The following is a 26,053-nucleotide window of genomic DNA, read 5'->3' on the forward strand; positions in this document are numbered from 1 at the left end:
GCTTACATTGAGGTTTTTAACTGTTCTTTCCAACAAGCTCAAAAGAATCACATCACTACGACAACTTTAACTCACCCTTCAGTCCTCTTCCCTAATACTTGGACCTCCCCCACCCCCCCAAATCTTTCCCTAGTGCTTAAAGGCTGCAGTGTTCAGTCATTCCACAGCTCAGAGTATCAGTTTCTGTCAAATGCAGGCTTGGGATTTGTATGATGCACAACAGATAACGGCTGGAGAACTTGCTCCAGCTGCTGCAGCCCCATCTGTGGAAGGAAGCAATCATAGCTCCTAGTTTCTTGTGAGGTAAGGCTTTGCTTATATTTGGTGCTCTTAATTGCACTCACGTATGCTAATTGCTAAGTAGGTAACAGTACGCTGAAGATTTAAATAGGAGGGAAGCTCTCAGATGTCTAGGGTTATTGACGTATCTCTGGAAGGGCTGGCCTTTAAGTAGCCAGAACTGGTAAACAGATTTAGAGCCCTACTGTGCTTGAACTCGAAATAATCACCTCGTCAGGCATGTCATGCTGTGGTTGGAGCAGTGCTAGATACACTCATGATTTTCTAATACAGTGATGAAAGAGTCGGCTGCCTTTGTCTGTGTGACAATTTCTGGTGCTAATTGCAGTGAAGAGGCTCCATGGTACCAATTTCTTAATGCTGTTGTGTCTGTAACTTGTGAGTGTGTGAATGTAGTCTGTATTTACTACTTCCAACATGCTCATTCCCAGAGAATAAGATGGACATGGCTAAAGATGATGCTTCAACATCCAGAATTACTGTTCCTTTATTTCTCTTTTTCCCCAATTCATTGAACATTTTGAGATAATTATCTTAGCTCCCCCAGTGGCTGGCTGGGTCTGGGTGTCCTCTGGTGAGGTTCTCAGCCGTACAGTATAGGAAAGCCACAGATCTGATCTTCTTAGGCAGTGGGAGATGGCAATATGTTGGGGCAGTGTGGGGGAGAGGGGGTGGAATACAGGGGTTAAAAAATTCCATGACTCTAAATAAGGGAACCACAATCAGTCATGGTTCCAAAACTTTTGTCTATTCTTCAAATGTCTTACCCTTTCCAGCAGTACGGTAATAAGCTCATTTATCTCACATAATTCAGCAGAGACAGGCTTTTCAGCACAATGCATCAATGTTGTCCATTATATTAATCCCAGTTTTTGATAAACCCATCACCACTACTGGGCTTAAGCCACCGTCAACAGCTCTCCAGAGCCCTCTCTCCTGGGTCAGTCTTTCAAGTTATCCCCAGAAGTGGCCCATCTTTAAGGGTCCCTCCTCTCCAAGGGATGAGGTCTTTGGAGCTTCTGTTGGCACTTCTGTAGTGCCGGGTTTTTGCAGGATGGGGGTTGCAAGCCCCATGTCCAACCCGCCTCCTTTTGCAGGCGGACTTGGGATCGTCCATGGCAAAGTTACTAATCCCAATTGCCTGAATGAATTCCATACCCTTCTGCGCCTTCCTCATTCAAGTACCTGTCCTGATGCCTCTTTAACATTGTTCCTGCTCCTCCACCAATTCTTCTGGCAGCTCTTTCCAGATACAAACTGCCCTTTAGAGGAAAATCTTATCCCTCAGATCTTTGTTTTATGGATGGATGGATCCCCTTTAAATAGATGGGGTATCTAAGTGAGCATGGAGCAGGGCCTACTTCTATGCTGTATGACTCTATAATTCTTTGACTCCAAACCCTTCAGTCCAGGTGAAGGACCTTAACCTGGAACACCAACCATGCACTTCTGTTCACTGTCTGACCTGTGTTTCTCCAATATCTTATTTTCTGTTCCTTTAAACCATTTTCCTTTCACCTTAAATCTGTGCCCTCTAGTTTTAGACACCCATTCATTATTGCTAAAATATTAATAATAACTCATCATGAACATTAGAATCAAAGGATATTATTGAATGATGTAGGCTAAAAATATTGGAGGGGACTCAACCTGCGATGCATTTTAATTATCATAATATGTTGTTTCTCTCATGTCATTAGCTCCCTGATTATGCCAAATGGAATGCCTTAACTTTAAAACCAGAAACTACCACATCAGGCCTATTGACTTGTGTAGAGAGAGAGAGGGATTAGTTCATGTTTCAGGTGGGGGTCCCTTTGACAGTTCTGATTTAACGTCATGAATGGAGAGGGTAATCTTCAGCCCATGAATAGACTCGCTCTCAACTGACCCAGAAATGTCACAAGTAACATGTGGAACATGTGGCCCACAGTAATCCAGAGTGATGTCATTTATTTGACTACACACCAGGGACAGATCAGTTCCAGGAATAAAAATGCTCTGATCTCTCTATTGGTACAAAACACAAGAAGCACAAAGATTTCAGGTGCTGACAACCATGAAGGCTTTTTCAAATGCTGACCAGCCGAAGCATCCTGTTTTACACTTTGTGTGAACAGCATGCACAAGTTTATCCTGCTTCTAAACATTTTTTTTAAATTCCAGAAAATGAGTAGGTATTTTGTAATACTAAGTACCAAGACTTCCTTAATGGTGTAAGGACATAATGGATATATTGCCCTTGGAGGGATTTGGATGAGCTTCAGTGAATGGTTTAAGCTGGATTTCAGATACTAATTTGAGAAATAAACCAAGAAAGACAGACTCACTGAGAGAGACTCCTCGTTGCCCAAACTATGTACGTTTGTATTTGAATTGAGTCTTTCATGTCCCTCCTCTAACTGGGTTGTAGTTTGCAATAGTTTCCAATTTGCTTTGATAGGTGGACACAAGCTCATCATGGAACTTCTGTCCTCACTATCAGCCACACTGTCCATGATTCACTGTTAATTTTAGGGATGGATTGTAATCATCCCTGGCGATGATCTATGCAAGTTAGCTTTTATCTCGTTTTATCCTCATTCATAGTTTAAATAACTTTAACAGAAACAGAACCTTCCTCTGTCAGCCTAGAGAATGGGTTTCACTCCTCTTAGTCCAGTAGATAATGTTAACACTCAGATGGAGTCTTTAAAAATTGTAAATTTAGACAAAATGTTAGAAGCACCCCAGAATTGTCTGCTGAAACAGGACTTGCATGACTCATGTTGGTGACAGAGTCTGCTACATAATCAGTCCCACCATATTTTCAATGAGCTATTTACATTAGAACCCCAGCTCACCAAATTGATGTACAATGAAAGATACATTATTTCAAAGAAGAGCAGGTAAATTATTCTCTGGTATCCCAGATCAATCGTTTCTTCATGGAGCATTACCAAGAGAATATTACCGTTTCCTTACCGTACTTGATGTTTGCAGCAATTTGTTTGTGCAAATTTGCTGCTGCTTTACTAAAGAATGATTACTATGATTGGTCACATGGGCCACAGATACAATTATTTTTTATTAATGCCTGTGATGTTTGACAATCTCTGTGAAATTCAAAGTAATTTGTGCTTCTAGCGTATGTTGAACCAGCTGGAGCTTTGTATTATGTGGCAGATTTTGCAGGAGTCTCCATTCTTTGGTTGCTGCAGCCACTGAATTTTCATTGTTCTCTTTGTTCAGAGCTGTTTACAATCACGCATATGCTTCCCTTATATTTATTCTCCCTTTGTCAATGTTTCCATGATTTTGAGCACATTAACAATGACTGCTCCACGACTGCACTCCGAACTTTCCATGAGGAAACCCTAGTTCAGGAGATTACACTTCCAAAAATGTTTCATTGGCTGCAAAGCAATTTGCGGCATCCTGCGATCCAGAAAAGTATTCTACAGATGTGATTTTTTTAAAAAAAAACTTCCATAAGATCATCTTTCAGTTGTCTGTTACAAGGCATTAAAAAAGCACAACTTTTCCCAGCTCTTCTCCTGGCTCTGAGCTCAACAACTGAGCATTCATAACCATCTAATACAAAGAACTGCAGCAAAGCAGAGAGAAAATTTGCCTTGAACTCAGTCGGAAATAAACCATCCTCTAATCTCAGATGGCAAACTGTAAATCAGATTGTTGAAAGCTGTTGATCTAGTGCTATGTATTTGCAAAAAAAAATTAGTTCAAAATGAATCACATTAGCTTTTTGAGTCACTCTAGAAAATTGACTCAGCATTCCTCCTCATGAGTCTCGCCTACATTGGAACATCTGCCTCATTTGGATCACTGAGGAAGAGATTAGTGCAACCTAACCCCCAACCCGCTCCTCCAGTGCTCCTGGGATAATGAGGTCTTCACAACAATGCACCAGATTAGGTGTAACACACACAGAAAATACTGGAGGAATTTAGCAAGATGGGCAGCACCTATGGAAGGAAATGAGCAGTTGACCCCTTAATCAAGACTGAAGATTCATACTCGCCTCATAGGACAGGGCTCCCGTGGCACCCAGCATTTCAATCCCCATCGACAGATCTCACACTCAATCTCATCTCCACCTCTATTACACAGTTGTTGATGCCTGTCACTATCACCGCACACCTTGGAGCACAGTGGAAAGTGTTTCCTGTTTCAATACCACAACCCCAAGCGGGCAAAGCTGTTTCTCAGTGTGTTTCTCTTTAAACTGTCTCACAATCTTAGAATCATGGAATCTTATAGCACAGAAATTGGCCCTTTTGGACCTCCTCTTCCATGCCAACTGTGATACTTATTGAATCTAATCCCACTTGGTTGCATTGTGGTCATATTTCTCAACACCTTTCCTGTCCAAGCACCCATTCAATTATTTTCTTTTAAGCTTTGTAATTGTATCTGCATGCAGCAACACCACTGGCAACACATGTATCAGTGAAATTATCTTATCTTCTTTTAACTCACAGAGAAATCATGCCCATCTCTCTCAGTCTTTTTTCCGTGGAATATTTCATCTGAGAAATTAAACAGGTGAATCTGCACTGTATCAGCTGAAAGGAGATATATTCCTCATAGCATCCACTCAGAACTCCATACTGTACTTCAGATCGGGCTCTCTGTACATCTGCAACAAAGCTTTCTGCACTTCAAAGTCCTTGCAATAAAACCCAACATAACATTTGTCTTGCTAATAGTCACTAATATATGGAGTTGACGGGATGGAAGCAAGCTCTTCAGCCCATTGTGTCTGTGGTGTCACTGACCATTGAGCACTCAATATCCTCATTTATTCTCCCCATATTACATTAGCATCCCCCTGCCCAATTCCCAGTACATTAATTTTATGTTTTATATACAAGATGGCAAATTCCTCTAGTTTGTAATATATAGTTTTATGCCATTTAAAGAATCAGCTTCACTGATCTTCCTTTAAAGACGAAAAGGACCACATTTTCCTAGAATACCTTCTGCTGCCTCATCAGAAACAAACTCCTGTCTATGCAGGTACAACCTGTATGAAGGAATAGAATAATGACTTCTGTCAATTGAAGCCAATAAGCAAGTCAGTACACAGGCCAGGGCAGTTCGACATGGAGAGTAAGCTGTTGCCCATGCAGCAGTCTTCCCTCCTCACTCAGCTGATGAATCCAAAAGAACTGCACAGACCGACACGGTTTGTCACAGGAGTTGCCAGTGAGTAACGTAAGACTGCTTCAGGGATCTACCTCTGGACTTTTACTTGGGATTTACTCCTGAAGCCTTCCTCGTGAGTAGTTATAGCTGTAAGGCAGCTTTGGTTTGAATTCAGAGTTTTCCTTCTCCCAGATGAGCTGCCAACCATGGATGGCGAACCCCATCTGCCCAAAGTGACTGTCAGTCGAAATAGGTCCACCGGGCTTAGTAGCTAAGCCACACGTGAAGGCCAGGAGCTGGACTCGGTTGTCAGAGGCTTTTTCAGATGTACACTGTTGGGAGCATTTAATATGTAGTGGGAGTTTATCCACACTAGGATCAAACCCCGCCCCCCCCCCCCCACCACTCCAGGCCATGATAACCTTAAGGAACGAGGAACAGAATAGGTTCTAAATAACGTCACCCTCTGGTGACTTATCACAGAATCATTTTATCCTTAAAAATTAAATAGCACTTTGCCTAGCAGTCTATGTGAAATGTAGAAAGATGTTCCTTTCAAAATCTGTCAGTACAAATCCAAACAAAAGTATAATTAAATCAAAGCCTAAAGTTGCATTCTTACCCGTTATGGAATTGAATAGACTGGCTACTACAAATAATAATTTTATGTATAGTTATTTGTGTAGACTATAGCTCAGCATTTAATACCATCATTCCCACAATCCCGATTGAGAAGTTGCATAACCTGGGCCTCTGTACCTCCCTCTGCAACTGGATCCTTGACTTGGAAGACCACAGTCTGTGTGGATTGGTGATACCATAACCTTCTCGCTGATGATCAACACTGGCGCACCTCAGGGGTGTGTGCTTAGCCCACTGCTCTACTCTCTATATACACATGACTGTGTGGCTAGGCATAGCTCAAATACCATCTATAAATTTGCTGATGATACAACCATTGTTGGTAGAATCTCAGCTGGTGACGAGACGTCGTACAGGAATGAGATATGCCAACTAGTGGAGTGGTGCCACAGCAACAACCTGGCACTCAACGTCAGTAAGACGAAAGAGCTGATTGTGGACTTCAGGAAGGGTTAGACGAAGGAACACATACCAATCCTCATAGAGGGATCAGAAGTAGAGAGAGTGAGCAGTTTCAAGTTCCTGGGTGTCAAGATTTCTGAGGATCTAACCTGGTCCCAACATATCGATGTAGTTATAAAGAAGGCAAGACAGTGGCTATACTTTTTAAGGAGTTTGAAGAGATTTGGCATGTCAACAAATACACTCAAACACTTCTATAGATGTGCTGTGGAGAGCATTCTGACAGACTGCATCACTGTCTGGAATGGGGGGTGAGGGGTGCGGGGGGCTACTGCACAGGACCGAAAGAAGCTGTAGAGGGTTGTAAATCTAGTCAGCTCCATATTGGGTACTAGCCTACAAATACCCAGGACATCTTCAGGGAGCGGCATCTCAGAAAGGCAGCGTCCATTTTTAAGGACCTCCAGCACCTAGGGGATGGCCTTTTCCCATTGTTACCATCAGGTAGGAGGTACAGAAGACTGAAGGCACACAGTTAGCAATTCAGGAACAGCTTCTTCCCCTCTGCCATTCGATTCCTAAATCGACATTGATCCCTTGGATACTATCTCACTTTTTAAATATATAGTATTTCTGTTTTTTTGCACTTTAAAAAATCTATTTTATATACATACACTGTAATTGATTGATTGATTTATTATTATTTTTATTTTTTTTCTCTTCTATATTATGTATTGCATTGAACTGCTGCTGATAAGTTAAGAAAATTCACGATAATAAACCTGATTCTGATTCTGATTAGGAACTTATTGGTGAACTCTTCTACTGTACGAAAATTAAAATGGCATTTTATTGGCTGAATGGTGTCCGTATTAGTTTTACTGCAAAAGCTATCTGCTCTTCCTCTATATTTTTCCTTCTATGTATCTGAATCAGAGTCAGGCTGAATATCACCGGCATACAATATGCTGTGAAATTTATAAATTACAGTAAGAGGCATATGTAAAAAAGAAAATTAAATTAAATTAATCGTACAGAACAAAAGGAAAAAATGCTGAGGTAGTGTTCATGGGTTCATTGTCCATTCAGAATTCTGATGACAGAGGGGAAGAAACTGTCCCTGAAATGTTGAATGTGTGTCTTCAGACTCCTGTATCTCCTCCTTGATGGTAGCAATAAGAAGATGGCACGGCTGGGTGATGGGGGTCATTAATAAAGGATGCCAACTTTTTAAGGCGTCGCCTTTTGAATGTGCCCTTGATGCTGGGGAAGCTAGAGGCCGTAATGGAACTGACAGAGTTTACAATTTACTGCAGCTTTTTCAGGTCCTGTGCAGTGACCTCTCCATACCAGACGGTGATGCAACCAATTAGAATGCTGTGTAGAAATTTGCTAGTGTCATTAGTGACATACTAATTCTCCTCAAACTCCTATGAAAATGTTTCTTTGTAATTACATCAACATGTTGGGCCTAGGATAGATCCTCAGAGATGTTGACACCCAGGAACTTGAAACTGCTCACCCTTTCCACTTCTGATCCATTGACGAGGACTGGTGAGTGTTCCCTCAACTTCCCCTTTCTGAAGTTCACTATCAACTCCTTGGTGATGCTGACATTGAGTGCAAGGTTGTTCCTGAAGCATCACTCAACCAGCTGATCTATCTTGCTCCTGTACACCTCTTCATCACCATCTGAAATTTTGCCAACAGTGGTTGTGTTGTCGGCAAATTTATAGATGGTATTTGTGCCACCCCAGACGATCGTGGATATATAGAGAGTAGAGCAGTGTGCTAAGCATGAATCCTTGAGGTGTGCCAGTGTGGACTGTCAGCAAGGAGGAGACATTATTTCCAATCCGCGCAGACTGTGGTCTCCCAGTGAGGAAGTCGAAGATCCAGTTGCAGAGGCCCAGATTTTGAACCTTCTTGATTAGTACTAATTCTTAAAATGATGCTGTTTTCTGAAGTACCCATAGCTGTGACTGTGAGTTTCAGCAGTAGTAGTCCTAATTGGGAATATTTGACAATTCCTATTGGGGCTGCATGCAAACAATAGCCTCTTAAAATTGCGCCATCTTAACTTTTTTTTTACCTCTTACGTATTTACCACCTCTCTTAAATTGTCCTCAATTCCACCTTGGTAACTACAATAAATTATTGAGTCATCTTTTGTGTGAAAATATTTCTTGAACTTCCTTTTTTGCTTTTATAGTGATAAGTTGCATTCAATGTTATCGGCAAGTGGAAACAATTTTTCGTCATATAGTAATGTTAGGCAGAATTCCTTACTGATAAGGAAAATGCAGCAGAATTCTGATTCTATCACTAGAGAATATACAACATGGAAGGCTTTTGCTAAAATTATTTCTGGTAAATGCTTCCTACTTTTGTATTTAACAGAAAAATGGTATACAGTGGATTCCAGTTAACTAGACCACATTGGCACCAGTATATTTTGGCCCAATTAAGCAGCTGGCCAATTAGCTGTTTCATGGTAATAGTTAAAAAGATATTTAAAAAAAGACCATAAAACCATGAGATATAGGAGAAGAATTAGGCCATTTGGCCCATCTAGCCTGCTCTGCTATTTCATCATGGCTGATCCATTTCCCTTTCAGCGCCAGTCACCTGCCTTCTCCCCGTATCCCTCCATGCCCTGACTAATTAAGAACCTATCAACCTCTACCTTAAATATACATAATGACTTGGCCTCCACAACTGCCATGTAACAAGGAATTCATCACTCTCTAAAGAGTGAAAGCAATTCCTCCTCATCTCTGTTGTAAATGGATGTCCCTTTATTCGGAGGCTGTGTCCTTTGTTCTACGACACCGCCACCATGGGAAACGTCCTCTCCACATGCACACTATCGAGGCCTTTCAATATTCGATAGGTTTCAATGAGATCCCTCCTCATTCTTCTGAGTTCCAGCGAATGCAGTTTCAGAGACATCAAATGCTCCTCATATGATAAGCTTTTCAATAAATTTCATGAACCTCCTTTGAACCCTCTCCAATGTCAGCACATTCTATCTTAGATAGGGGCCTAAAATTGCTTATAATACTCCAAGTGAAGCCTCACCAGTGCTTTATAAAGCCTCAACATCACATCCTTGCTTTTATATTATAGTCCTCTTGAAATGAATGCTAACATTGCATTTGCCTTCCTCACCACTGACTCAACCTGCAAATTAACCTTTAGGGAATCTTGCATGAGGACTTCCAAGTCCGTTTGCACCTCAGATTTTAAAATTTTCTCTCCATTTAGAAAACAGTCTACACTTCTATTTCTTCTACCAAAGTGCATGACCACACACCCCCAACACTGTATTCCATCTGCCATTTCTTTGCCAATTCTCCTAATCTGTCTAAGTCCTTCTGTAGCTTCTCTGCTTCCTCAACACTACCTGTCCCTCCACCTATCTTCACATCATTCTCAAATTTGGTCACAAAGCATCAACTCCATCATCCAAATCATTGACACATAACGTAAAAAGGATCAGTTCCAATACAGACTCCTGTGGAACACTACTAGTCACCTGTGCCAAACAGAAATGGTACCGTTTATTCAGACTCTGCCTCCTGCCAATCAGCCAATGTTCTATCAACACTAGTATCTTTTCTGTGATACCATGGGCTCTTAACTTATTAAGCAGCCTCACGTGTGGCACCTTGTCAACGGCCTTCTGAATATCCAAATAAACAACATTCACTGATTCCCCTTTGTCTATCCTGCTTGTTATTTTTTCAAAGAAACCTAACAGATTTATCAGGCAAGATTTTCCCTTAGGGAAACCATGCTGACTTCAGCCTATTTTGTCATGTGCCCTCAAGTATCCCAAAATCACATCCTTAGCAATCGATTCCAATATCTTCCCAACCTCTGAGGTCAGACTAACTGGCCTAGAATTTCCTTTTTCTGGCTTTCTCCGTTCCTGAAGAATGGAGTGACATTTGCCATTATCCAGTCTTTCAGAACCATGCCAAAGTCTATTGATTCTTGAAAGATCATTGCTAATGCCTCCACAATCTCTTCAGCCTCTTCTTTCAGAATGCTGGTGTGTAGGCTATCTTGTCCAGGTGACTTATCTACCTTTAGACCTTTCTGTTTCCCAAGCACCTTCTCCCTGGTAATGCCAACTTCACTTACTTCTAACCCCTGACACTTTGAAACTTCTGGTATACTGCTAGAGTCTTCCACAGTGAAGACTCTAACATAATTATTATTCAGTTTGTCCACCATTTCCTTGTCTCCCATTACTACCTCTCCAGCATCATTTTCAGTGGTCCAATAACTACCCTCACCTCTCATTTACACTTTATGTATCTGAAGAAACATTTGTATCCTCTTTAGTATTATTGGCCAACTTACCTTTGTATTCCATCCTTTTCCTTCGTTACAACTTCTTAGCTGTTTTCTGTTGGTTTTTAAAAGCTTCCCAATCTGTAAATGTCCATTAATTTTTGTTCTACTATATGCCCTCCCTTTGGCTTTCATGTTGGCTTTGACTTCTCCCCTTGTCAACCACAGTTGTATTATCCTGCCTTTAGAATACTTCTTCATTGGGATAGATCTATCCTGTACCTTCCAAATTCCTCCCAGAAACTCCAGCCATTGTTTATACGCTATCATCCCTGCTGGTGTTCCCTTCCAATCAATATCTACCCTCACCCCTCTCATGCCTTTGTAATTCTCTTTACTCCACTGTAATACTGATACATCTGACTTAATCAAAACCAAGTTTAATATCACTGGCATACATTATGAAATTTGTTGTTATGTGCCCTTCTCTAATTGCAGGGTGAATTATATCATATTATGATCACCCGCCAATAAAGGTTCCATTACCTTAAGCTCTTGAATCAATTCCAGTTCATTGCACAACATCCAATCCAGTACTGTGTAGCTGATCCCCTAGTGGGCTCAAACAGAAGATGCTGTAAAAAGCCGTCTCATAGGCATTATACAAATTCTCCTTCTTGGGACTCAACAACAACCTAGTTTTCCCAGTCTACCTGCATATTGAAATTCTCCATGACTATTGTAATAATTACCCTTTTGACATACATTTTCTGTCTCCCATTGTAATTTGTAGACCACATCTTTATTATTGTTCCGAGGTCTGTATATAACTCCAGTCAGTCAGTCAGTCAGTCAGTGGGTGCTGTCCCAAATCCGAGGTTGGTAGCTTTGCACCTCCATCTTCTTTGATCTTGTGACAGCACCAAGTACAGCCTCTCCTCCAGTTTGTTTTCGCTGGCTGCCTTGGCACCGCCCGCCACCGCCTCCCCCGAACTCGAGCCCGAGGCCGTGTCGGCCTCCAGCCACGGCCGCTTCTTCGAGCTCGGCTCTTCCTTAGGCGGAGGCCTTGGGCAGGTCCAGGCACACGGTGCAGCGCCCAAGTTCATCATGTCTCTTCTAACTAGGTGCATAGCATATGATTCGTATATACGTGCTGAGGGTTTAGTCTCTTCCACGGAAGATGGCCGTTGACTCACAAGGAGCTCATCCGCCCTTTGTCAGGTCTTGTTTTTTTCAGTCCTGCTGGGTGCCCTCACACCCTCCTCACCAGACTAAGTCCGGTGGGGGAGCTGGCCCAAGTTGCCAACCACTCGACCATGGCCCCCAGCCGAGCGCCAGGTGCCCGCCCCCCGCCAAATCTCTTCAATTGCCCGGCGCCTGACCGAAAACCATGGTTGATCATATAACTCCAGTCAGCATCTTATTACACAGCTCTATCCAAAATGATTCTACACGTTCTAATCCTATGTCACCCAGTTCTCATGATTTGATTTAATTGTTTACCAGCAGAGCTTCCTAACCCCTCTGCCCACCTGCCTGTCCTTATGATACAATATGTATCCTTGGACATTAAGCTCCCAGCTATAATCTTCTTTCAGCCATGATTCAATGATGCCCACAAAATGCCAATCTATAATTGTATTATAAGTTCATTTGCATTATTCCATATTACTACACCTTCAGTCCTGTATTCATCACCCTTTTTGATTTTGTTCCCCTTTTACACTGAAACTCATCCCATTGACAGCAATTTTGCCTTATCATCTGCCTCTCCTTGCTAGCAGTCTTACAACACTGCGCCTCTGTTTGTAAACCAACTACCCCATTATCAGCCCTATCACATGAGTTCCCACTCCCCTGCGAAATTAGTTTAAACCCTCCTGAAAAGCTGTAGCAAACCTGCCTGCAAGGGTAGTGGCCCCCCTCAGGTTCAGGTGTAACCCGTCCCTTTTGTACAGTTCATACTTTCCCCAGAAGACAGCCCAATGATCCAGAAATCTGAACCCCTGCCCCTTGCACTAGTTCCTCAGCCACACATTCACCTGCCAGATCATCTGATTCTTACCCTCAATGGTGTGTGGCACAGTCAGCAATCCAGAGATTACTACCCTGGACATCTTTCTACCTAGTTTCCTAAAATCTCTCTTTGGGAACTCCTCACCTTTCCTAATTACTGTATGCCATTGGTGCCAATATGTACCAAGACTTCTGGCTGCTCACCCTCCCCTTTTAGAATGCCATGTTTGATCCAAGACATCCCTGACCCTGGCAACCAGGAGGCAACATACCATCAGGGTGTGTCTATTGCTTCCAAAGAATTTTGTCTCTATTCCTCCAACTATGGAAGCCCCTATCACTACTGCAGTCTTCTTCACCTCTCTTTTCTTCTGAGAAACAGTGTCAAACTCAATCCAGAGACCCCGTCGCTGCTAGTCCCTCCGGTAGTTCGTCCCCCTCAAAAGTATCCAAAGCAGTTTACTTACTGGTGAGGTGAATAGCCACAAGGGTTCTCTGCACTGGCTGCCCTTTTCCCTTCTGTCTCCTGACAGTCATCCAATTACCTGCTTCCTGCAACCTAGGGGTGACTACCTCCCTGTAGCTCCTATCTATCACCCCCTTATTCTTCCATATGAGTCAAAGGTCATCAATCTGCAGCTCCAGTTCCTTAATACGTTCAGTGAGGAGCTGCAGCTCATTCACCTGGTGCAGGTGTGGTTATCCAGGAGGCTGGAAGCCTTCCAGAACTCCCACCTCTCACATCCAGAACAAAACACAGCCCCTGGAGCCATTCCCACTGCACGAACTATACCCGAACAGAAAACTACCATTTAACTGAGTTTCAAATTATGTATTTAAATGAAATGAAATATGGAACTATAAAACTGTCTATTATTTCCTAATAATTACTAATGGAGGAATTCATCCAATGTACACTAGTGCATTATTTAAATTTACGGTAAATGAAGAAAATCAACACAGATACCTAATGACTGCCTTCAAATCTTCATTTTCATTGTAACATTCAAGATGATCAGAATCTGATTTAATATTGTCGGCATATGTTGTGAAATTTGTTAACATTATGCAGCAGTACAATGCAATACATGATAAATAAATATACAGAAGAAAACTCAGTTACATTACGTTTAATAAATGAAGTTAAAATAAGTAGCGCAAAATAACAGAAATAGGTAGTGAGGGAGTGTTCATGGGTTCAATGTCCATTTAGGAATCGGATGGCTGAGGGGAAGAAGCTGTTCCTGGATTGCTGAGTGTCTGCCTTCAGGCTTCTGTACCTCCTTCCTGACTGTAACAGTGAGAAGAGGACATGTCCTGGGTGGTGGGGATCCTTAATGATGGACGTTACCTTCCTAAGGCACCGCTCCTTGAAAATGTCCTGGATACTATAGAGGGTGGTACCCATGATAGAGCTGACTATCTTCACAAGTTTCTGCAACTTATTTTGATTTTCAACATTTTCAAATTCTTCGTAGTCCATAACTCGTTGAAGAAGCAAAATTGTTTCATTTTCACTCTCAGCCAATTCTGGCATCTCCAAGCCTCAATGCTTGAAACCCCAGTGAGCAAAGCAGTTCTGAATTGTCTTACTGCTTATCTCTCGCCAACCATCAGAGACAAAGGTAACTATTTTTTGAACACGAACACACAACAATTGATGCTATTTAAAACTGTTTTCCCTAAGCACAGTGTAATGGCTCATGTCCACCCAAGTGCATGTCTGATGATATTAGAAGCTGTTTGACAACAGTCTCCTGCATCAAGTAAGTGGATGGTGTCCCCCCAAATAAATGAAGGGAATCCTGTTTATTTTCTCGGTTAGTTTTCATTCTTTAAGTGTTGTCCCAAATAAGTGGCTGTCCCAATTAACCGATGGCCCAATTAACCAGAATCTGCTGTATTTATGAATGGTGTAGTGACATCATCACAAGATCCCTGCCACAACCAAGCTCTTGCGAAGGCGGTTTTCAAAGATCTATAATCCTTAAGGACATTTCAAAGTTCAAAGTAAAGTTATAATCAAGTACATATATGTCACCATATACAATCCTGACATGAGAAGTCCTTGAAAGTGAATCCATAGTTTGTGTGAACATTTCAATGATGGGGCAAGTGAAGCTGAGTGAAGTTATCCCCTTTGGTTCAAGCATCTGATATTTGAGGGGGTAAAAACTGTTCCTGAATCTGGTGGTGTGAGTGCTGAAGGTCTTATACTTTCTTCCTGATGGCAGCAGCGAGAAGGGAGCATGTCCTGGGTAGCGGGGATCCCAGATGATGGATGTTGCTTTCCTGCAGCATTTCATGTAGATGTGCTCAATAGTAGGGATGGCTTTACCTGTGATGAACTTGGCCATATCCAGCACTTTTTGTAGGTTTTTCTGTTCAAGGACATTGGTGTTTCCATACTAGGCCGTGATGCAACCAGTCAGTATACTCTCCACCATAAATCTATAGAGTCTGTCAATGTTTTAGCTGTCATGCCAAATCTTCGTAAGCTTCTAAGAAAGTATAGACACTGCTATGCTTTCGTTGTAATGGTACTTATGTGTTGGGACAGATCCTCTGAAATGATAACACCAAGGAATTTAAAACTGCTGACCGTCTCCACCTCTGATCCTCCTCTCATTTTCTTCTCATTCCTCTCCTAAATGGACACTTACTTGGTCCCAATGCCCCTTATCCTAAATACTCCATTTTGAGGAAATAGTCTTAGCATATTCAATTTTTTAAAATTACTTTTCATTCTGTTAAACTCCAGTAATTATATAAAAAAATCAAAAACTGCAGATGCTGGGGGCTTAAATTACAAAGCCGAAATTGTGGAAATTGAGCAGGGCCTGTGGTATTTGTGAAGAAACAGAGCTGACATTTCAGCTCAATGAGTCTTCAAGTGAGTGCAGGCTAGTCTCACTTGAACCATTCCTTCCTTGAATCATTCTAGCGAGACCATGGTGCACTGACTCTGGGGCAAGTCTCCTCGAGTATGGAGATCAAGATAACTGGACCAACATTAAGGTTGAGTTTATTGTCATGTGCACAGATGCAATGAAAACCCTACTGGCAGCAACATCCCAGACATGCAGCATCAAATACATAATAGTCATAGTCATAGTCATACTTTATTGATCCCGGGGGAAATTGGTTTTTGTTACAGTTGCACCATAAATAATTAAATAGTAATAAAACCATAAATATTTATATGTAAATTATGCCAGGAAATAAGTCCAGGACCAGCCTATTGGATCAGGGTGTCTGACCCTCCAGAGGGGGAGTTGTAAAGTTTGATGGCCACAGGCAGGAATGACTTCTTATGACGCTTAGGGTTGCATCTCGGTGGAATGAGTCTCTGGCTGAATGTACTCCTGTGCCCACCCAGTACATTATGTAGTGGATGGGAGACGTTGTCCAAGATGGCATGCAACTTGGACAGCATCCTCTTTTCAGACACCACCGTCAGAGAGTCCAGCTTCATCCCCACAACATCACTGGCCTTACGAATGAGTTTGTTGATTCTGTTGGTGTCTGCTACTCTCAGCCTGCTGCCCCAGCACACAACAGCAAACATGATCGCACTGGCCACCACAGACTCGTAGAACATCCTCAGCATCGTCTGGCAGATGTTAAAGGACCTCAGTCTCCTCAGGAAATAGAGACGGCTCTGACCCTTCTTGTAGGCAGCCTCAGTGTTCTTTGACCAGTCCAGTTTATTGTCAATTCGTATCCCCAGGTATTTGTAATCCTCCACCATGTCCACACTGACCCCTTGGATGGAAACAGGGGTCACCGGTACCTTAGCTCTCCTCAGGTCTACCACCAGCTCCTTAGTCTTTTTCACATTAAGCTGCAAGACAGACATTCACAAGACAGACATAACATATATATATATGTATATAAAATTATATAAATTACTCACTCGAAGGGTCATAAACTGAAACATTAGCATGATTTCTCTCTTCACATATACTACTGGCCTGCTGAGTACTTAAGGCACACTCTCGTTTTTTAATCGTTTTAAAAAGCTTGTCTTCATTGGCTTCAATGTACAGTGTATGGGGATACTAAGATATTGTGAAATGCAAGAACATTTTGTTACTTCACTGAATTATCAGCTGAGTTTACACCAAAATCATAGAACGGGGTTTGAACTCACAAACTTCTGACTGAACAAGAGTGCTTCAAATTGAACCAAGCACTCTCTTACAATAGAATAGTATTGCTGAATTTGACCATTAATCTTTATAAAAAAGTCACATGGTACACAAATATACTTAAGAATTCATTCAGGGGTAAAGTTAATTGCCTTTACTAGTTTACTAACTGTTATTCTCCTGACTTTTAAGGCAATTCCCTTTCCTGCAAGTCTCCAATGATTCCCCAACTCTGCCTCAGATTTTTAAAGCTTTATTCCTCATCAGCAGAATGTGAATGGATAGAAGTGATGGTCTAACTCATCCATTCTAAGCGTCTACATGTTCTAACAAAGTTTGCACAGTAGGTTAAGCCAAGCTGCTATTTTTAGAAGTTCCTGTGAATATTGAGAATGCACTGAACACAATGGGCACAGCATCACTCTAGGGGAGGTGACATTGTGCCCAGGTTTCCATACCAACATACTGCATTAATCAAATCTCCTAGGAATCAGAATCAAAATCAGGTTTATTATCAGTGGCATATTTGCTGTTTCCTGGCAGCAGTACACTGCAAGACACAGAAAAATTACTGTAGGTTACAAAAATAAGTAAACAAACAAATAAATAAACAAATACATAGTGCAAAAGAAGAACTGCAAAGTAGAGTTCATGGATTCATGGACCGTTCAGACATCCGACAGCAGAAAAGGAAGAAACTGTTGCTAAATTGTTGAGTATGGGTCTTCAGGCTCCTGTGTCTCCTCATTAAGAGTATGTTCAGCTGGTGAGGGTCTTTATGATGAATACGGCCTTCCTGAGGCACCACCTCTTGAGTTTGTCCTTGATGGTGGGAAGGGATGGAACTGGCTATATCTGCAACTCTCTGCAACCCCTTTTGATCCTGAGCCTCTGTATCAGGCAGTGATGCAACCAGTCAGAATGCTGCCCACGCTATATCTGTCAAAATATTCCAGAATCTTTGGTGACAAACCGAATCAACTTGCTGAGCAATAGACAGTTCTCTTCCCAACTACTGGTTGTTAACCAGCATGATTCAGCTAATAGTTCAACAGCTTCTAGTCAAACTGTGGTCCTTCCCAGACAAGAACCACGTGTGAACTCAAGGCGGCAGTCGCCTGTTCTGCATTATCACCCTATGACCCTGGGCCCAATCAGCCTCTGAAGTAGGACTTCTTCACTTTGCTGGTATTCAACTATTGTTATTCACTGATCAAATTTTGATTTACTTAGATTGCTAATTATGTGATTGAGAAGTTTTAGAGGATCATAGGTGCACGGAAAACAAAGGTTGCAGCTATCAAAAACAAAATAAATATTAACAAAAAGCACCTGTCAGGCAACGTCTGTAAAGAGAATAGAAATTGAGAGATCAGCAAATTGATCCCAATATTTACTGTTTTGTGTGCCTTTGTTGTTATAGGTGTGTTACGATTGGATAGCAGTTTTGCAAGGACTGAAACAAACCACTTTTGCATGAATTTGTTGATTCAAGAATATTCATGCTCTTGAATTTGTAACTATTTTTTCAGCAAAGAAAACATTGGCAAAAATCCATTTATCATCAGAAGTAGCTTCCCGATTATTAAAGTGTGTCCGGACCTTTCTGTCTGCCTCAGCCCTAACTACGAACTATTCATTTATCAAGTATAGCTAATTAAAAAAGTAATTTGTTTGACTTGGAGATACATTAGTAATTGAAAGAAGGGACATTTCAGGATGATTTGTTGATTTTTATCTAATAAAATTTTGTCAACTGCTGTATAAATCATTAATGAGTCTTAATCCAGATTGTTAGGTAGGCCTTTACCTACCTTAATTTGAAAAATTCAGACATACTAATGCTGACTATTAAATCAGACCGTAAGAGCATAATCACAAGAAACTGAGTCCAAAGTTAGTAAAGTTCAAGCCAGATAAGAAATTAAAAATACTTTTTTTTTCTTGCAGAATAATTATCAAGTAGAATAAGCTTGCACCAAATGGGCACCAACCAATTCTTTAAAATAACTCTGTCAAAGAACAGGATTGATGGGGTTCTGAAACATTGTCAAGGACCTTGCCTGCACAACAGAATGGCTTATAAGATCTTACATGAAACAGCAGTTTTCTGTCAACTCTGAATATGTAGCGTGGGGAATGGTTCAGAAAGGATATTGTTTAGCTAGGTTTAGGACAAAGGCACTGTGAGAAGTCCTCCAGATTATGAGCCTGCTACCCTTCAGGTATGTTTCTGGCCTGACCATATTGTTGATTTTGATGTGAAATCTAAGTAGAGGTGAACTTTGACAAAGTTAGCTGGGTCAGAATAGTCCAGTTCAGCTCTCTGTTGAGCAAATTAATCTGTTCCCTTCTTCATTTTTCCCCCTTAGGTCTGCAGATTATTTCCCCTCAATTACCTGCCCAATTTCCTTTAAAAAACCTGACTCTATTCCCTTATAGGCCATGTTTCCAGATCACAATCACACTGTGAGTTAAAAAGCTTTCATTTACATCTCACCTGTGCCTTTTCCTTTACGTCTGCTTCTCTTGGTCCTTGGGTTTTATGATAACAAAACAACTTCCACCATTTCTAAGTGCACAGTTGGAAATTGGCAAGTATGATGTTGTGGGAATAACAGAGACATGGCTTCAAGTGGACAGGGCCTGGAAAATGAATATTCAAGGGTATACATCATATCGAAAGGACAGACTGATGGGCAGAGGGGGTGGGGTGGCTCTGTTGGTGAGGAATGATATTCAGTTGCTTGCGAGGGGGGACATAGAATCAGGAGACGTAGAGTCAGTATGGATAGAACTGAGAAATTCTAAGGGTAGAAAGACCCTAATGGGAGTTATCTACAGGCCCCCAAACAGTAGTCTGGATGTAGGGTGTAAGTTGAATCAAGAGTTAAAATTGGCATGTAGCAAAGGTGAATGCTACAGTTGTTATGGGGGATTTCAACATTGCAGAGAGACTGGAAGAATCAGGCTGGTACTGGACCCCAAGAAAGGGAGTTTGTGGAGTGCCTCCGAGATGGATTCTTAGGACAGCTTGTACTGGAGCCTACCAGAGAGAACGCAATTCTAGATTTAGTGTTGTGCAATGAACCAGATTTGATCAGGAACCTCGAGGTAACGGAGCCATTAGGAGGTAGTGACCATAATTTGATAAGTTTTAATCTACAAATTGAGAGGGAGAAGGGAAAATCAGAAGTGTCAGTATTACAGTTGAACAAAGGGAACTATGGAGTTATGAGGGAGGAGCTGGCCAAAGTTCAATGGAATAATACCCTAGCAGGGATGACAGTGGAACAACAATGGCAGGTATTTCTGGGAATAATGCAGAAGGTGCAGGATCAGTTCATTCCAAAGAGGAAGAAAGATCCTAAGAGGAGTAAGGGGAGGCCGTGGCTGACAAGGGAAGTAAAGGACAGTATAAAAATAAAAGAGAAGTATAACATAGCAAAGACGAGTGGGAAGCCGGAGGATTGGAAAACTTTTAAAGAGCAACAGAAGATAACTAAAAAGGTAATACGCGGAGAAAAAATGAGGTACGAAGATAAACTAGCCAAGAATATAAAGGAGGATAGTAAAAGCTTCTTTAGGTATGTGAAAAGGAAAAAAATAGTTAAGACCAAAATTGTGCCCTTGAAGACAGAAACGGGTGAATTTATTATGGGGAACAAGGAAATGGCAGACGAGTTGAACAGGTACTTTGGATCTGTCTTCACTAGGGAAGACACAAACAATCTCCCAGATATAATAGTGGCCAAAGGACCTAGGGTAATGGATGAACTGAAGGAAATTTATATTAGGCAGGAAATGGTGTTGGATAGATTGTTGGGTCTGAAGGCTAATAAGTCCCCTGGACCTGATGGTCTGCATCCCAGGGTACTTAAGGAGGTGGCTCTAGAAATCGTGGATGCATTGGTAATCATTTTCCAATGTTCCATAGATTCAGGATCAGTTCCTGTGGATTGGAGGGTGGCTAATGTTGTCCCACTTTTCAAGAAAGAAGGGAGAGAGAAAACTGGAAATTATAGACTGGTTAGCCTGACCTCAGTGGTGGGAAAGATGCTGGAGTCAATTATAAAAGATGAAATTACAACACATTTGGATGGCAGTAACAGGATACGACCGAATCAGCATAGATTTACGAAGGGGAGATCGTGCATGACTAATCTTTTGGAATTTTTTGAGGATGTAACTATGAAAATGGACAAGGGAGAGCCAGTGGATGTAGCATACCTGGACTTTCAGAAAGCCTTTGATAAAGTCCCACATAGGAGATTAGTGGGCAAAATTAGGGCACATGGTATTGGGGGCAGAGTACTGACACGGATTGAAAATTAGCTGGCTGACAGGAAACAAAGAGTAGCGATTAACGGTCCCTTTCAGAATGGCAGGTGGTGACCAGTGTGGTACCGCAGGGTTCAGTGCTGGGACCGCAGCTGTTTACAATAGCAAATTTGCAGATGACACAAAGCTGGGTGGCAGTGTGAAATGTGAGGAGGATGTTATGAGAATTCAGGGTGACTTGGACAGGCTGGGTGAGTGGGCGGATACATGGCAGATGCAGTTTAATGTGGATAAATGTGAGGTTATCCACCTTGGTGGTAAGAACGGGAAGGCAGATTATTATCTAAATGGAGTCAAGTTAGGAAAAGGGGAAGTACGAGATCTAGGTGTTCTTGTACATCAGTTACTGAAAGCAAGCATGCAGGCGCAGCAGGCAGTGAAGAAAGCTAATGGCATGCTGGCCTTCATAACAAGGGGATTTGAGTATAGGAGCGAAGAGATCCTTCTGCAGCTGTACAGGGCCCTGGTGAGACCACACCTGGAGTATTGTGTGCAGTTTTGGTCTCCAAATTTGAGGAAGGACATTCTTGCTATTGAGGGAGTGCAGAGTAGGTTCACAAGATTAATTCCCAGGATGGTGGGACTATCATATGTTGAAAGATTGGAGCGACTGGGCTTGTATACACTGGAATTTAGAAGGATGAGAGGGGATCTGATTGAAACATATAAGATTATTAAGGGATTGGACACGCTGGAGGCAGGAAGCATGTTCCCGCTGATGGGTGAGTCCAGAACCAGAGGCCACAGTTTAACAATAAGGGGTAGGCCATTTAGAACGGAGTTGAGGAAAAACTTTTTCACCCAGAGAGTGATGGATATGTGGAATGCTCTGCCCCAGAAGGCTGTGGAGGCCAAGTCCCTGGATGCTTTCAAGAAAGAGATGGATAGAGCTCTTAAAGATAGTGGAATCAAAGGTTATGGGGATAAGGCAGGAACTGGATACTGATAGTGGATGATCAGCCATGATCACAGTGAATGGCGGTGCTGGCTCGAAGGGCCAAATGGCCTACTCCTGCACCTATTGTCTATTGTCTATAAATCTCATTATTTTTCAGATCTCTTTTCAAAGAGTTTTGTTCCAGTAACAACTATCCCGGCCTCTCCAGGTCAGCCTAATAGATGATACTTGGAACCATTCTAGAAAATACCATCTGCCCCCTCTCACAGACATTCACACCCTTTCTACTAGAGCTGGAAGTAATTCATGCAAGAGCTGAGCCAAAACCAGAGTCCAGGGAATTATGGAATGACATGAAGCCTTTTACAATGGGTGACTGGAGTTACCCGTCAGAGGCATTCAGGCCAGAATGTAGACGATCCATGATATCAGCAGTTTGAAAGTATATAAAATCTTATCATCTTAAGATATTCCAACTATGCTGTTTTATACTGATAACTTCAGCAGTAAAAGGGTTAAAATGAACATTTATAAATGACTTTAACAAAGGTCAGTTTGGACCTCGAATTCTGTTCAGTATTTATATTTACCCACTGTATTTGTCACACAATTACTACATGCAGTATTTTTCCCCAATAGCCTTAAAAGTCCTGGGTTGTATTTGCTTTACAACCTTAAAATAGGATTAAATCAATGTTGTAGGGTATTTTACCCTTCTGTGTGAATGTTATGTAACAAACAAATTCTTCAGTTGTGAGGTCACGGTTTAGCATTGCTGCCTGTCCCCATACAAAACTGTGCTACGGCAGCTTCAGCAGGGGCTGTTGTTTTGATCTGTGTCAGGATCTGCAGTTGCCACCATTTAGTCTAGCAGCTGTGACCTCATAGTCAGTTCTTTCAAACAGAGGTACAGTACTGTAAGTAGCACTCTTCTGGCTACTGCACAGAGTAGCTGTTTAATGAATGGAAGCAGTAGGTGGGAGAGTCTTCCAGGAGGTGCAAATACGTTGGCAGATTAGTGAAGGACATTGGTCAGGGAAGATATGTTCTTTTCTTTGGGTAAGGGGACAATGGAGACCTTACAGGAGTCCAGCCATGCTCTCCTGGCAGGAACTTTCCAAAGAGGAATAGTACTACCTGAGAGTTATCAGGATCTGGAACAAGAGAGGAGTTGAGGCTATAATAGAACAGCCATGATCATATTGAATAGGTGGATAGCAGGAGAGGGCAAGTGGCCTAATTCTTTTCCTATTTTCTTGTGTTCTTGCTTTCAGTCTAACAATGACTGGAGTGTTGGGGGAAGCCTTTAATGCAGAAAAATGTCTGTGCCCACTTTGTTTCCCCTTCTGGTCTAAAGGAAAGTAAGGTGAACTTCTCTCTCCTTAAATATAGAGTTTTGATGACTTCAGTAATGCAACAAGCAGCGAGATTTGCAGGAGATCAGTAGAAGAGCCAGAAATGATCCAAAGGCTAGCAAGCTAAAAAAAAATGGCCATAACCTTGACCTTCACAGGTCAAGGATTGAGATTGGCTTTGAGGTCAAAGGACATACTGCTCAGAGTGAAGGTAAGTGTTAAATAGCAGACTTTCAAGGGAAATGACATGTGTAAGAGTTGGATGTTCCGTGACTTAAAAAAAAACTAATTTTTCAGTTGTTGAGTTGAAAATCACGTTGGAGATGAATCTTGGGCATAGCACTGGTGTTGATGTAATTTTGGGGTTAGGTGTTCGTCTAAACCAGAGAGTAACTGTAAGGGCAAACCAAAGTACTACCAAAATACTTCTGTCAGGAGTCAGATTTCCTCACCCTTAAATTAACTTGATCAGCATGAAATCAATGACTCAATCCACAACCTCAGCCGACTTGCTAATATGTGGATCTTGTCTTGGCCATTCTCCTGCATTTAGTTTTTATTCAGTGACAAGAATGCACAATAATTTTACTAAGCTATTTGGATAGCAAATCTGATTATGGCAAGCAATCAAATTTTACTCCAACTCTTTAGAGTCAAAGATAAAAATTAATTCTTGATCAGCCAATCGTTGAAAAATTCCAAAGAGTTCATGCAGAAAAATAATCATACAAATTCTTTTCCATAAAGTGTTGGTCATGATACTCACAACCAAAACCCACTGAAAATAAAATAGTTTTAAATAATTCAAAAGACACATTAAATTTAAAATAATATACTTATCTAAAACACTAAGAAGTAGTAATTGGCACAGTGGTTTAGCCATTAGTCCTGCCATCTGAGGAATCTGGCTTCAGTCTTGACCTTTGATGCTGTGTGTGTGGGGGCTGCATGTTCTCCCTGGATGCTCTGTTTGCTGGCCACATCTTAAAGGGAGATTGATTGATTAGTTAGCTGCTGCAAGTTAGCTGCGAGAGTCAGTAATTGGCAGAAGAATCAAAGGGATTTAAATAGAAATCACTTTTCTATTTCCCTACAATTATTGATCAATTTTGAGCATAAATAAGTACGAAATATAATGAAAAGCCCAAAGAAAAAATACGATGTGAGTTGCTCACAATCAAATCATCTTGCAAAATCAATTGCCATTTCAAGTTCAACTTCTGCAATTGTTTCTACCCTTTGATTCCAGCAGTTATTACTATGGGTGAGTAATAACCTTCAAGAACTTACCACAGATACTGCTCAACCAGCAGAATTCTTCCAGCAGATTTTTTTTACACCAGATTTCAGCATCTGCAAATCTCCAGTGTGTTCAAGAAAATAATCTACTTTAAAAGTGTGATCGAATTAAAAAGCTGGGGGAAAAGTCCCAAGAATTATTGATGGCATATCTATCTCCCCCCCCCCCCCCACCACCACCTCAAATAGAGGAATTGACTTAGGGTTCATTTGCTATGCTCCTAAAATTTGCTGGAGAAGTCACAGAGGCTCTGATTTTCCAGGATACCTGTGAATCTACAGAAGCTTAAGTGACTAAGGAAGACATCTTTCAAGGAAATATCAGCCCCACAGACCTTAAAAATACACCAGGATGACAAGGGCCAACAGGGCCTGTATTGTGCTGTAGCACATACAGTAGTGTGTTACTGTATGGCTGACACAGCCTTTGCATACAGGGCTCTTCAGAGAAGGGTGTGTGGTGTGGTGCAGATAACAGAACAATAGCAGTGTTTTGTTTAGGAAACAGCTGCAGGATGAAGGGGGAGTGCACTCTGAGAAGAGACCAGCTCGCAGCCTATTTTTCCAGACCGTGGTTTTATTCAGTTAGGTCACTTCAATGTACAACAGCACTTCCAATAGCAGAGTAACGAACAACTCTTTCACCTCAGGTAAGGTTATCATTGTTCAGAGTTTGCTAATTTGGGTAACAATTCTGATTGAACTTTTTTTGGTCATTACAATGTGACTTCATAACTTTATGAGGTTTCCACACTGCCTCCAACCAGAGAGTAAAGATCACTGAGAAACAGTAATATGCCCTGTGCCAGCGACAATGTATCATACTTTACACTGTGAGCGTTCTGAAAGCACAGATCATCAGAATCCCATTAGGAGTCCCATTAATAGTGAGCAAAGAGGCGAGCACAGTTGTTTTGGACTCTGCGACGCACCCATTTTTGTCTCCCCTTGATCTGATTTTGAGAATATGTGACAGTAATAAGAAAAACTAGACTTCCTTTGTCAATGCAATGCAAATGAGCATCACTGACGCTTTGGTAAAAAAGTATGGAAGAAATTATTTCTAAAAGAAATTGGCACTGTTTGTATTGCATGAATTTGTTGAATTCTTTTATAATAACTGCTGATTTATTTATGTTTAATGGAATTATTGTGAATATAATTCATTGTTAAAATTTACAGTAAAGTTTTCATAGCTT

General features: G+C 41.4%; 1 protein-coding gene across 3 annotated transcripts in view; it reads left to right on the forward strand.

Moving 5' to 3' along the window:
• Window positions 1-252: 252 nt before the first annotated feature.
• jcada (junctional cadherin 5 associated a) overlaps window positions 253-26,053 on the forward strand; it is a 200,657-nt gene continuing 174,856 nt past the window's right edge. For 2 of the 3 annotated variants that reach the window (XM_063044300.1, XM_063044307.1), the window contains exon 1: window positions 25,444-25,504. The gene's annotated coding sequence lies outside the window, so the exon portion shown is untranslated. Of the gene's footprint in view, window positions 304-25,443; window positions 25,505-26,053 lie in introns of those variants that run through there. The other variant, XM_063044304.1, reaches the window with a different exon arrangement.

Source organism: Mobula hypostoma, chromosome 3, assembly GCF_963921235.1.
Source record: "Mobula hypostoma chromosome 3, sMobHyp1.1, whole genome shotgun sequence".
NCBI lineage: Eukaryota > Metazoa > Chordata > Chondrichthyes > Myliobatiformes > Myliobatidae > Mobula > Mobula hypostoma.